Below are 10,663 nucleotides of genomic sequence, written 5' to 3'. Positions count from 1 at the left end.
AAATACTAATGAGACTCCCTTTGGCTTGTTTCATTTGAAACAACTCAATAGCATTCCCCATGACTTCCTTGGAATGCAAAGGATGAACACTATAATGTTCATATATTTCTTCAGTTTTAGAGGCTTCTACTTTCTCAATTTGTCCAGCACACAATTTGCTGTCTTCTTCTTCACTTACTTCCTCTTCTGCAACACATACATTCTTGTAGTACTCATTGTTTTTTATCAAATACAATGTTGCCTTTTCGACTTTCCTAACATCCACTAAATCCTGCCAGATTTTCTTACTCTTTGTCGGAACCCCATTAACTAGGATAACCAGAGGTTCCTCTTCCACTTTCTCTACTCCAATTGTATTAATGTTTTTCTTCAAATCTAAAGACAAATAAACAACTCTTCCCTTTAATCCTCTCTGTAAATCTGATGGAGGCAATTTCCCTGTCTTTGGCTCCATTCGTACAATAGCCTGAAAGGGATGCACACTTTGAATCAAAATAGATTCATAAGTATTTAAATCCTTCAATTCAGAAGGAATGTTAACCAATTCCAGATTATTATGAACCGCTCTAGCAGGCATCCGGTTTTGGTTTAATTTGTTAAAACAATAAGTACACATACGTTGGTCCGATCCCAAATCAAAACAATTTTCTACCATCAAGTATGTGGCAAAATCCTTCCATTCACTATTGTTTTCCATTTCACTTTTTGCATATAAATCCACTAACTTAGTCTGATTCTTATAATAAGTCCGTCGACAACACACACAAGTGAAATTAGGCCTCTCACTTGATTTCACCTGAAAGATGGAAATTTCCTTGTGAAACTTATCTATATTAGAAATCTGTACACTCTCTTCCACATTACCTTCTTCTACTGGGTCAATTTCAACATTGTTCTCTTTACTAGCAAAGTAACAGAACTCAATTTCTTCACAAATATTCTTCACATGTAGTTCTGAACCATGCAAAAGAGCACTGCTCAATTGTTTAAGCATAATTGCTGGACTCTTAGCATAATACAACATTCTCACTAATTTCCTCACTTTATTATGATGCACTGCTAGCATCCTGAAATGATGAAAAACACTCTTGCATACTCTTCTGGAAAGACAAGCCAGTGAATGCCCATGCAAACCTGTTACTTCTCTCACTCTGCAAGGATCTAATTCTTGCAACAACTTCATTTTCTGTTTTAAACTTTTCTTATTAAATGTACGAACAAAATCAGAAAGCAAATTGATGGAATCCTGTTGCACTTTTTCAACCGGACAACCGTCTTTCACCTCATATGCTCGACCACTGGTGTCAACTGCATGCACCAAATCATTGTCCTGGAAGTAACTCTCCTCATTGAAAAATGCCTCACAACTTGAACTATGCATCCATTCTCCTGAGAAAACTTCACAAAAATTACTACGATTAACTACTCTCTTCCATCTACTATTTGATTTGAAATCATAAATTACCTTGTTTAGTTTCCTAATTCTATTGATTACCAAAATAAATAACTTTCGCTTAATTTCGAAAGCCTGATCAATAATTTTCTCTACATTTTTCTTTTTCTTATAAAATGCCACTTTCTGGTGGCCTTTCTTAATATTTTTTAACAAATTGACAATTATCCTGATGTGGAACATTCGTCTACGAATGTCCCTGAACTGATTTTCCCTTCTACTGCCATGCACAGAGTTATCTCCTGCTCAAGCATAAACTTTTTTGACGGGCCTTTCCTTTTCCTTTAAATTGTCTCTCTTCTTCTGCACTAAAACATGTTCTGTAGTGGTATTTTTTTGTCTGCAAATTCTTTTTAAAAATGATTTAATTTTCTTACCCGGAGCTTTTTTGGCGACTTGAAACGATTTTATAGTAGAGGACTGCTGCAAATGTTTACCAAGGTGGAGTGTTAGTCGCTTTGCTTCTTTTTGTTTCCTCTGCCTTGAGGGCATTTTTGAATTTTTGAAAAGATCTTCAGTTAAATCTGTGGAATTTTTTTTTAAAAATTGTTATTAACCACTATTACCAAACAGTAAACCAATAACAGTAGGCAACAATTAACACACTAGTTGTCAATTCTACCTACAGTAATTTAACAACGTAGACAAATTTAAAAATCTCAAATAGTAGCAATGGAATGGAATGCTTCTACATATGACCTGTGCTCTGTTATATGTTAATCTCAACTAATTTCGAGATTCTATTTCACAATTATATTAAAAACACTTCACACAGGGTGTTTTTGAAAACTTTTATATAATTTTAAATCAACATCTAGAGATTGTTCCTCATCTAGAGATTGTTCCACATCTAGAGATTGTTCCTCATCTAGACATTGTTCCTCATCTAGAAATTGTTCCACATCTAGAGATTGCTCCACATCAGACATTGTTATTGTTATTGACTTAAAATTGCCAAGCACACATAAAGGCGTATTTACAAGGCCCTTGCACCAGGGGGAAGTGACTTAAAATTGCCAAGCACACATGGGGGCGTATTTACAAGGCCCTTGCACCAGTGGAAAGTGACTTAAAATTGCCAAGCAGACATGAGGGTGTATTTACAATGCCCTTGCACCAGGGGGAAGTGAGTTAAAATTGCCAAGCACACATGAGGGCGTATTTACAAGGCCCTTGCACCAGGAAGAAGTGACTTGAAATGGCCAAGCACACATGAGGGCGTATTTACAAGGCCCTTGCACCAGGAGGAAGTGACTTGAAATGGCCAAGCACACATGGGGGCGTATTTACAAGGCCCTTGCACCAGGGGGAAGTGACTTGAAATGGCCAAGCACACATGACGGCGTATTTACAAGGACCTTGCACCAGGGGGAAGTGACTTAAAATTGCCAAGCACACATGAGGGCGTATTTACAAGGCCCTTGCACCAGGGGGAAGTGACTTAAAATTTCCAAGCACACATGGGGGTGTATTTACAAGGCCCATGCACCACTTATGCGTCACTTTTAACATTTACAATGTGGAGCACCATGGGGCAAAAACGGCACAGATGCGTCATGCATCTGTACCGCAAAAGCGACGCATTGCAGGAGTCACATCGCAAGTGCGATATGACTCCTGCAATGCACAGGGGCAAGCCATACATTGCATGGTGCGTCACTCCTTACGCCTGCTTCAAGCAGGCGTAAGGATTTGATTGAGCAATGCCATAAAGCTGACTCACTGAAATTCTGTAGATTTCACTGCGTTAGTTTTACAGGACTTTCATGCAAGGGAACGCCCACCCTGCGACAGAACGGCCACATGAAACCTGACGCAGGTTTCATGTGGCGCAGGGCTTTACAGCGTGACACATCTGCCTAGATGAGTCACGTTGTAAATATATCGCAACATGGCGAATCTTTTGCGGCGCTGCTGCGTCACAAAAGTGACGCAACAGCAGCGCAAAAGAGGCGCACGGCCATCATAAATCTGCCCCTAACATTTTAAAAGATTGGTTCAGGATACCGATAAGGTGTGGCCTATCTAGAGGTTTGTTTGAGGTGAGGCCTACTCAGGGTTGCAGATGAAATTTAGGCTTGTTGAAGAGTACAGAGAAGATAAAACATGTGCAGGCCTACAGATGAAGTGAGTCATGTCCACTGCACTCTTGAACAAACGCCAGACCTCCTCTGTCTCCCTGGACAGGCCTAAACCTCATTTGCACAATGTGATTAGTAATGTTAGGAAACACAGGTAATGTAATTGAAAAACGTGCAAATATTTTTGCTCATTTCACAATCACATCACCTGTGTTTCCTCAGCTTAGGTATATCATTCAGCAGATATAGTCTAGCATATCCAAGAGTACGCAGAAGGTGAGGACTGTATGCAGCAGTGCAATGTACATAATTCACCTCCTTTGACAATTACAGAAGCCTCAGCATATCCATGCCCTCTAAACAGTCCTAAATGTATATCATTATTATCATAGTGACTATGAAACTCTAGCAGTACATATTGTGAAACCTAAATGACTTCAAGAAATGAGTTTTTAAACCGACAAACAAGCACATTATTCTCCCATATTCATGGTGGGAAGTGAAATATTTATTTAAAGAAGCAGACACCATGTTTCCTTCTCATAAATGTAAAAAGCATTTCTTTTTTTTAAAAAACGATTTTCTGGTCATAATTTGAAAACACAGCACAGCTCCTATGTACAAGCACACCTTGTCAGTACTAATACTTCACATTATCTACAATTACAATTTGTAAAATAAGCAAAATCTTTTTGTAAAACATAATGCAAACACTTGACACAAAACAACATTTTAAATGCACAGCTGGCTTCCTTATTTTCTCCAAAAAGCATACTCGTCTCTTTCTAAATTAAAGGAATCTTTTCTCACCGTAGCACGATTTTTAAACACAACATGTAAGCAAATTAGTCTCCCAGATTCATGGGAGAAGTAACTTAAAATTGTCTAGCACACATAGGGGCGTATTTACAAGGCACATGCACCAGGGGAAAATGACTTAAATTTGCAAAGCACTCATGAGGGTATATTTACAAGGACCTTGCTCATAAGCCTTGTAAATATGCCCCCATGTTGACTATGTAACTATTGCAGAACATGTTGTGAAACCTAAATCACTTCAAGAAACGAGTTTTTAAACCAACAAACAACCAAATTATTCTCCCATATTCATGGTGGGAAGTGAAATATTTATTTAAAAAAGCAGACACCATGTTGTCCTTCTCATAAATGTAAAAAGCATTTCTTTTTTTAAAAAAACGATTTTCTGGTCATAATTTGAAAACACAGCACAGCTCCTATGTACAAGCACACCCTGTCAGTACTAATACTTCACATAATCTCCAATTACAATTTGTCAAATAAGCAAAATCTTTTTGGAAAAGATAATGAAAACACTTGACACAAAACAACATTTTAAATGCACAGCAGGCTTCCTTATTTTCTCCATAAACTATACTAGTCTCTATCTAAATTAAATGATTTTTTGTCACCTTAGCAAATGCTTTTTGAATTTCAAAACAGTCTCAGACACACACCAATTTTTCTTTAGCAGAGCAAAGGGTATGCACTCCAGAGGCTGCAACCAACAAAGGCACAGAAATGCTGTATTTCATCACACATATCTCTCATGTCACCCAATCAAAACTCTTCCCTCACTTTTTTCAAATCAACAGTCTTCACCCCTCTGCCCTCTCTGCCCTTTTTCCATAGCAACTACCCCCTGAAAGACCTCTCATGTTTACAAGTTCACACAATAATGTTTCAAATGAACTCTGAACTCTCAGTACACCTGCTAATCCACTGCAATGTTTCTTAAAATCATTTTTTCTTAACCATTCAAATTACATCTTTCAAAGAACACATCCATGCACCCTAACTTTCTGTTTTCAGAAATGGAAATCTACCAATCACTGCTAGTGAATCATTAGCACTGAAACTCCACAGTTTTTTTTCTTTACAAATTCCTACTGTTTCAACTGCCATTTCATTCCCACACTTCTTCTGACTGCAGCAGAACCTCCTCTCACCATGTTTTCTGTCTGGATTCTTGGACATAGCTACATCCACTGGGCTCACAGGTATGCTGATAACAGAAATTTACACAACCTCAATTTAGAAAATGTGGAAATCAAATGGATTGGCCAGAGAGGATTGAGATGTCACCAATTGATACCATTGGTGAAAACCTTTTTGCATTTGCCAAACCCTGACCTCATAATAGTGCACTGTGGAGGAAATGATTTGGGCACTTTGACTGGGGTAGGTCTGGAAATGCTTTTAAAGGACACCTTTGAGCAATTGATGGCACTTTTTTCTCAAACTGCCTTGGTATATTCCAATATATGCCAAAGACAGAAATGGAGGTGGTCCAATCAATTTTGTCCACAAATTGAGAAAGCGAGGAAGCATGTAAATAAGTCTGTTTCAGCTTACATGAGAGACCATGGAATGGGCTCCATCTACAACAATAACTTGCGTTACTACATGCAAGATATCTACAGAGGAGATGGTGTGCACTTCTCAGATGAGGGAAACATAGTTTTCATACAAAATTTAAGACTGTGTATTGGTACCTACTTATAAGTACCTAGAACTTACACAGAACCCAAAAGCTCTTTTCAGAGCTACCTTAACTATAATTACTCTTTTAAAATTTCGAATGTACCTTTTTTCACTAATTTTCACGTATGTTCGCTTCCCGGTTCGCTACCCGGTTCGCGTACCGGCACCTAACCGCGTGAAAAATTCAAAAATTCATTTTTTTTTCGACATATATGAGCCTCCTCAGCCACCCTCAGAAAACCTAGGGGGTCAAGATACGTCTCCCGTGCCCCCTTATACCCATTTCCCACATTGTTTTTCCTCCATCTTGTGATTAAATTCGACCGAAACACAAAATGGCAAACTCCCGTTACGCTACCGGTGAGCTACCCGGTTCGCGTACGGGGTAGCGCTTCTACCGCGAAAAAATCGAATTTTTATTTTTTTTATTTTTTGCCCCACGGGACCCTTTAATAGCCCCCACATCATTCCTAGGGGGTCAGGAGGGGTCTACCTTGCCCCCTTTCATTAAATTCCCCCTTCGTTTTTCTCCACCTCTTGTCTCCCGATCCTACCGAGAGACAGGATGGCGGCCGTTCCGGACTGTTTAGAATGTTGACAGACACCGGAGAGCCAATCAGCTTCGCTTCGCAAAGTTCCGTTACGCGCCAGGTACGCGAACCGGGGCGCTTACCGGAGCGCTGTCACAGATATATCTGTTTTTTTAAATGTTAATTTCTCAAAATCCACTGCAGCACATATATTGAGACATAGCAAAGGCACGTCGGGCAAACCATATCTACAATTTTGCCAAGTTTCGTGTAAATCCATTCAGACGTTCGAGCTAAAAGTGATTCCAATCGCCCTATGGAAAAATGAATGGGAAAAACGCGTTTTGGGACCCCCCTTTTTTCTCAGCCCCCCCTTGACGAAACCCCCTCAAATATTTAGTGGCTGCTCAGAAACGAAATGTGCCATTTTCCTGAAAATTTCAGCCAATTCCGTCCACAAACGCCAAAGTTATGCGACATAGAATTTTCAGAAATCCCATTGGAAAAACATCCTAACTATATATACCTACTGGCAATCGCCAGTAGGTAATATATATATATATATATATATATATAAATATATATATATATATATATATATATATATATATATATATATATATATATATATATATATATATATATATATATATATATATATATATATATATATATATATATATGTATTAAAATAATAAAAAACATTTTTTTAAGTTACATTAATTATTTATTCATTTTAAGTTTATTTGAGTACTTTAAGTATGTTTAAATTAATTATATTTATTATTATATTAATTTAAGATTTATTTTGACTGTCTATATTTTTTACAACGATATTTTGGAGTCAATATTTTTGTACTTACCTGTTTGAAGATAGGAATTCGATATTCTGGCATTCTATATTTTCTCCACGATATTTTGGCAGATCGATATTTTGCTCCTCGATATTCTGTTAGTGATCAGTGAAAGCAACCACATAAAGCCTAAAATGTTTAATTGTAAATTGATTTAATCTACAAGATGCTGGTTCCACGGCTTCATGCACCAGCTTCACCCTGTCTTTGTCTTTGGGTACAGAAGTCCAGATCTTCCCCCAACTGGTCCTCAGGAAATATATGGGGCCCAGCCTTACTGTCCCTTGGAGCAACCCATTTGTCCTGGGGTCAACTGGAACTGAGTTCTTGGTCCTTGTGGGCATCAGGGGCTTGCCCCTTTAAGTTGTCCACGGTTGGGTACAGTTACAGGATCCAAGCATGGCTTTCATAGCAACCAAAGTAAAAGAGTGTTTTCCCTGGGTTAAAGAAATATATTTAATTATGATCCTTATCCATTCACCACTTCACACTTACAGTCTATTCATTTACTTTATACATACTAGCAGGGCAATATATTCTGAAAACACTGTGAACGCAACCACATAAAACCTAAAAAATCATAATTAACAAGTGATTTAATCTACAAGGAGCTGGTTCCTCTGGCTCCTTGTGCCATCTTTACTCCTGGTGTTTGTCTATGGGCGCAAAAGTCCATATCTTCCCCCAACTGATCCTCAGGGAATATAAAGGGGCCAGCCTCACTGGCCCTTTGAGCTCCCACTTGTACTGGGTCAACTGGAGCAAAGTCCTTGGTCCTTTTGGGCATCAGGGGCATCCTCCTTCCAGTTGTCCATGACTGTCGTAGTTATAGGATCCGTTTCAATAGGAACCAAAGTAAAAGAGCGTTTCCCCTGGACAAAAGAAAATATTTGTAATTATGATCCTTATCCATTTACGACTTCACTCATACAGTCTATTCATCAAATTTTTTCAAACTAGAGGGCAATATATTTTGAACACTGTGAACGCAACCACATGAAACCTAAACAATCCTAATTAACCAGTGGTTTAATCTATAAGGATCTGATTCCACTGGTCTCAGTCTCTGAGCACAGAAGTCCATATCTTCCCACAACTGGTCTTAAGGGAATGTAAGGGGGCTCAGCTACACCCCTCACTGAATTCACGGCCAGGGCCTTTCACACCAATACATCAAAAACAAGCTCCCTCCTGTGTCAACTCCAGTTCCTGCTCAGTGACATAATGAAACTTGAGGAGGCCTCCCTGTAAAGTACATGGTGGGGGTCCCCCATGTATCGGACCCAGTCAGGAGATCTCAGGCCAGGTGCCTGCCACCCATGGGCATGTGCAGGATGTTACCTCCTGGACCCCAGGATCCCCCGCAGAGTGAGGGATGCGTGGACTTTTGTTATGCCAATGTTCCTCCTATTTTCAGTGGGCTTGGGCTGTCCCCAGCCTAGTACAGTTTGATGGGTAATTAATAGATTCATATTTTCTTCACAACCCCTTCCTTCTGAGGAGCTGAGGGAAACACTGCTAATTACTCCTTTTGTTTCGGTAGGCCTTTGTTCCTGCTGCTGGAGAGAAATGTAATGAATTGGTCTAGCAGGGTGACAAAAGGCCTGGGCTTTGATCCTGAGCTGAGACAGAGAAATATGACAATTCTGAATGACCCATAAAATGTGCATGTATGTTCTTGGGAGATTCGAATATGAGCTGGGTGTGCCTTTTCCACCCTAGTTTCATACCCCACAGTACTTTGTGAGCCTAATGGAGATGAAACTGCACTCTAAGGAAGATTTCCCAGGTACTTTATAATATAGTGTCACTGCAGACAAAACAGTAAATCATAATGACTTTACCTATACGTGCCCACTAATATTATATCTATTTCAGGGCAATATCCGATCCTGCAGGGTCCTTCTGCACCCGGCGACCTGTGTGCCGTTACCGGGCTGCATACAACGGTAGTCTCACACATGCAGCCAGCACAAGTGTGCACACGTATGTGCACATGTGTTCATGAGTAATCAATCAAGTGCCCTTTACCCAAGTTGTATCTCACCAGTCTTATGATAAAAGATGGATACTGTACACAGTAAAAAGTCCAAAACTGGCTGACTAAAAAAGCAAACAATGTGGGTACATTAAGCGGGTGGAACCCATTTTGCAACATGTACACTTTTGACAAAGTGTACTACTTTTCAGTATTCACAAACTGCCCTTTTTGTAATAAGTTACACATTTGTATCCGGCACTACACATGGCCAACCACCGGTGCAGCAACACCTTCCCAGAAAAAAAATTGACGTTCGGACTTACTTCTAAAAGTGCAGTTTGCAAAAACCAAAAACCAGTAAACGTTCTCAAATAACATTTTGTAATAAGTTCTGTACTACTGCAAAACTTACTACATAGTGCAGTTTGTGAATCCGGCCCTACAAATGTATATGTTACCTCATTTGAGGACATTGTCTTTCTTTATTCTTTATTCCTATTTGTTTTGTTGTTTGTGGAAAAGGGAGATGTAGTGCCTAGGTAGTACATTAATTATGGGAACATGTACTTTGTTGTAAGAATGTTGTTTGACATTCCTGTTCAGTAGAACGCTGGTGCTCATTTGCATTCCAGAGGATCAACTGTATACAACCCAAAGTCAGTGTTCTCCCTTGTGGGTTTTATCTTAAAAACGTGTTAATAAACAATTTCTACTTATCATGCACACCACACTACAACGACATCATAGACAACAGGCACTTTACTCTTGTTGTCTAATTAATGTCACTCACAGCTCCTCTGTGAAAAATATCCCTCTAATTCACTGTTACCTATCTATAATTCTATACCTTATTTTTTAAAATTTAGTTTCACAAAATCTCACTGACACTTCAACTCCTATGTTTATTAATATATCCTACACCTTCTAAAAAGTGATCCCACGTCCCCGTCGGTCGGAGCACGCCCCGCCCTGCAGCGGCGCAGGAAGAACCCGATGATGAAGCATGCCACCATCGGGGCCTTTTGGTGGGTGAGGGTTATTTAAAGAAAAAGGAATTCCTCCCCTTAGGGAATAATGTTATATCTGGGATGTTATCAGTTGGTACTCTCTAGTGGATTTCTCTTGATTGTTCTATATACATATGTTACTGTCTATAATGGGTCTTGTATTCAAACACACACAATATTTTGAGTCAACGGATGGAATGTGTAGATGACTACCTGCAGAAAGAAGGAATGAGAAGGGGATTAGATGCGCATTTT

The sequence above is a fragment of the Lissotriton vulgaris genome, unplaced genomic scaffold, assembly GCF_964263255.1.
Source record: "Lissotriton vulgaris unplaced genomic scaffold, aLisVul1.2 SCAFFOLD_1827, whole genome shotgun sequence".
Lineage (NCBI taxonomy): Eukaryota > Metazoa > Chordata > Amphibia > Caudata > Salamandridae > Lissotriton > Lissotriton vulgaris.
Note: the sequence above shows the minus strand (reverse complement) of the source record.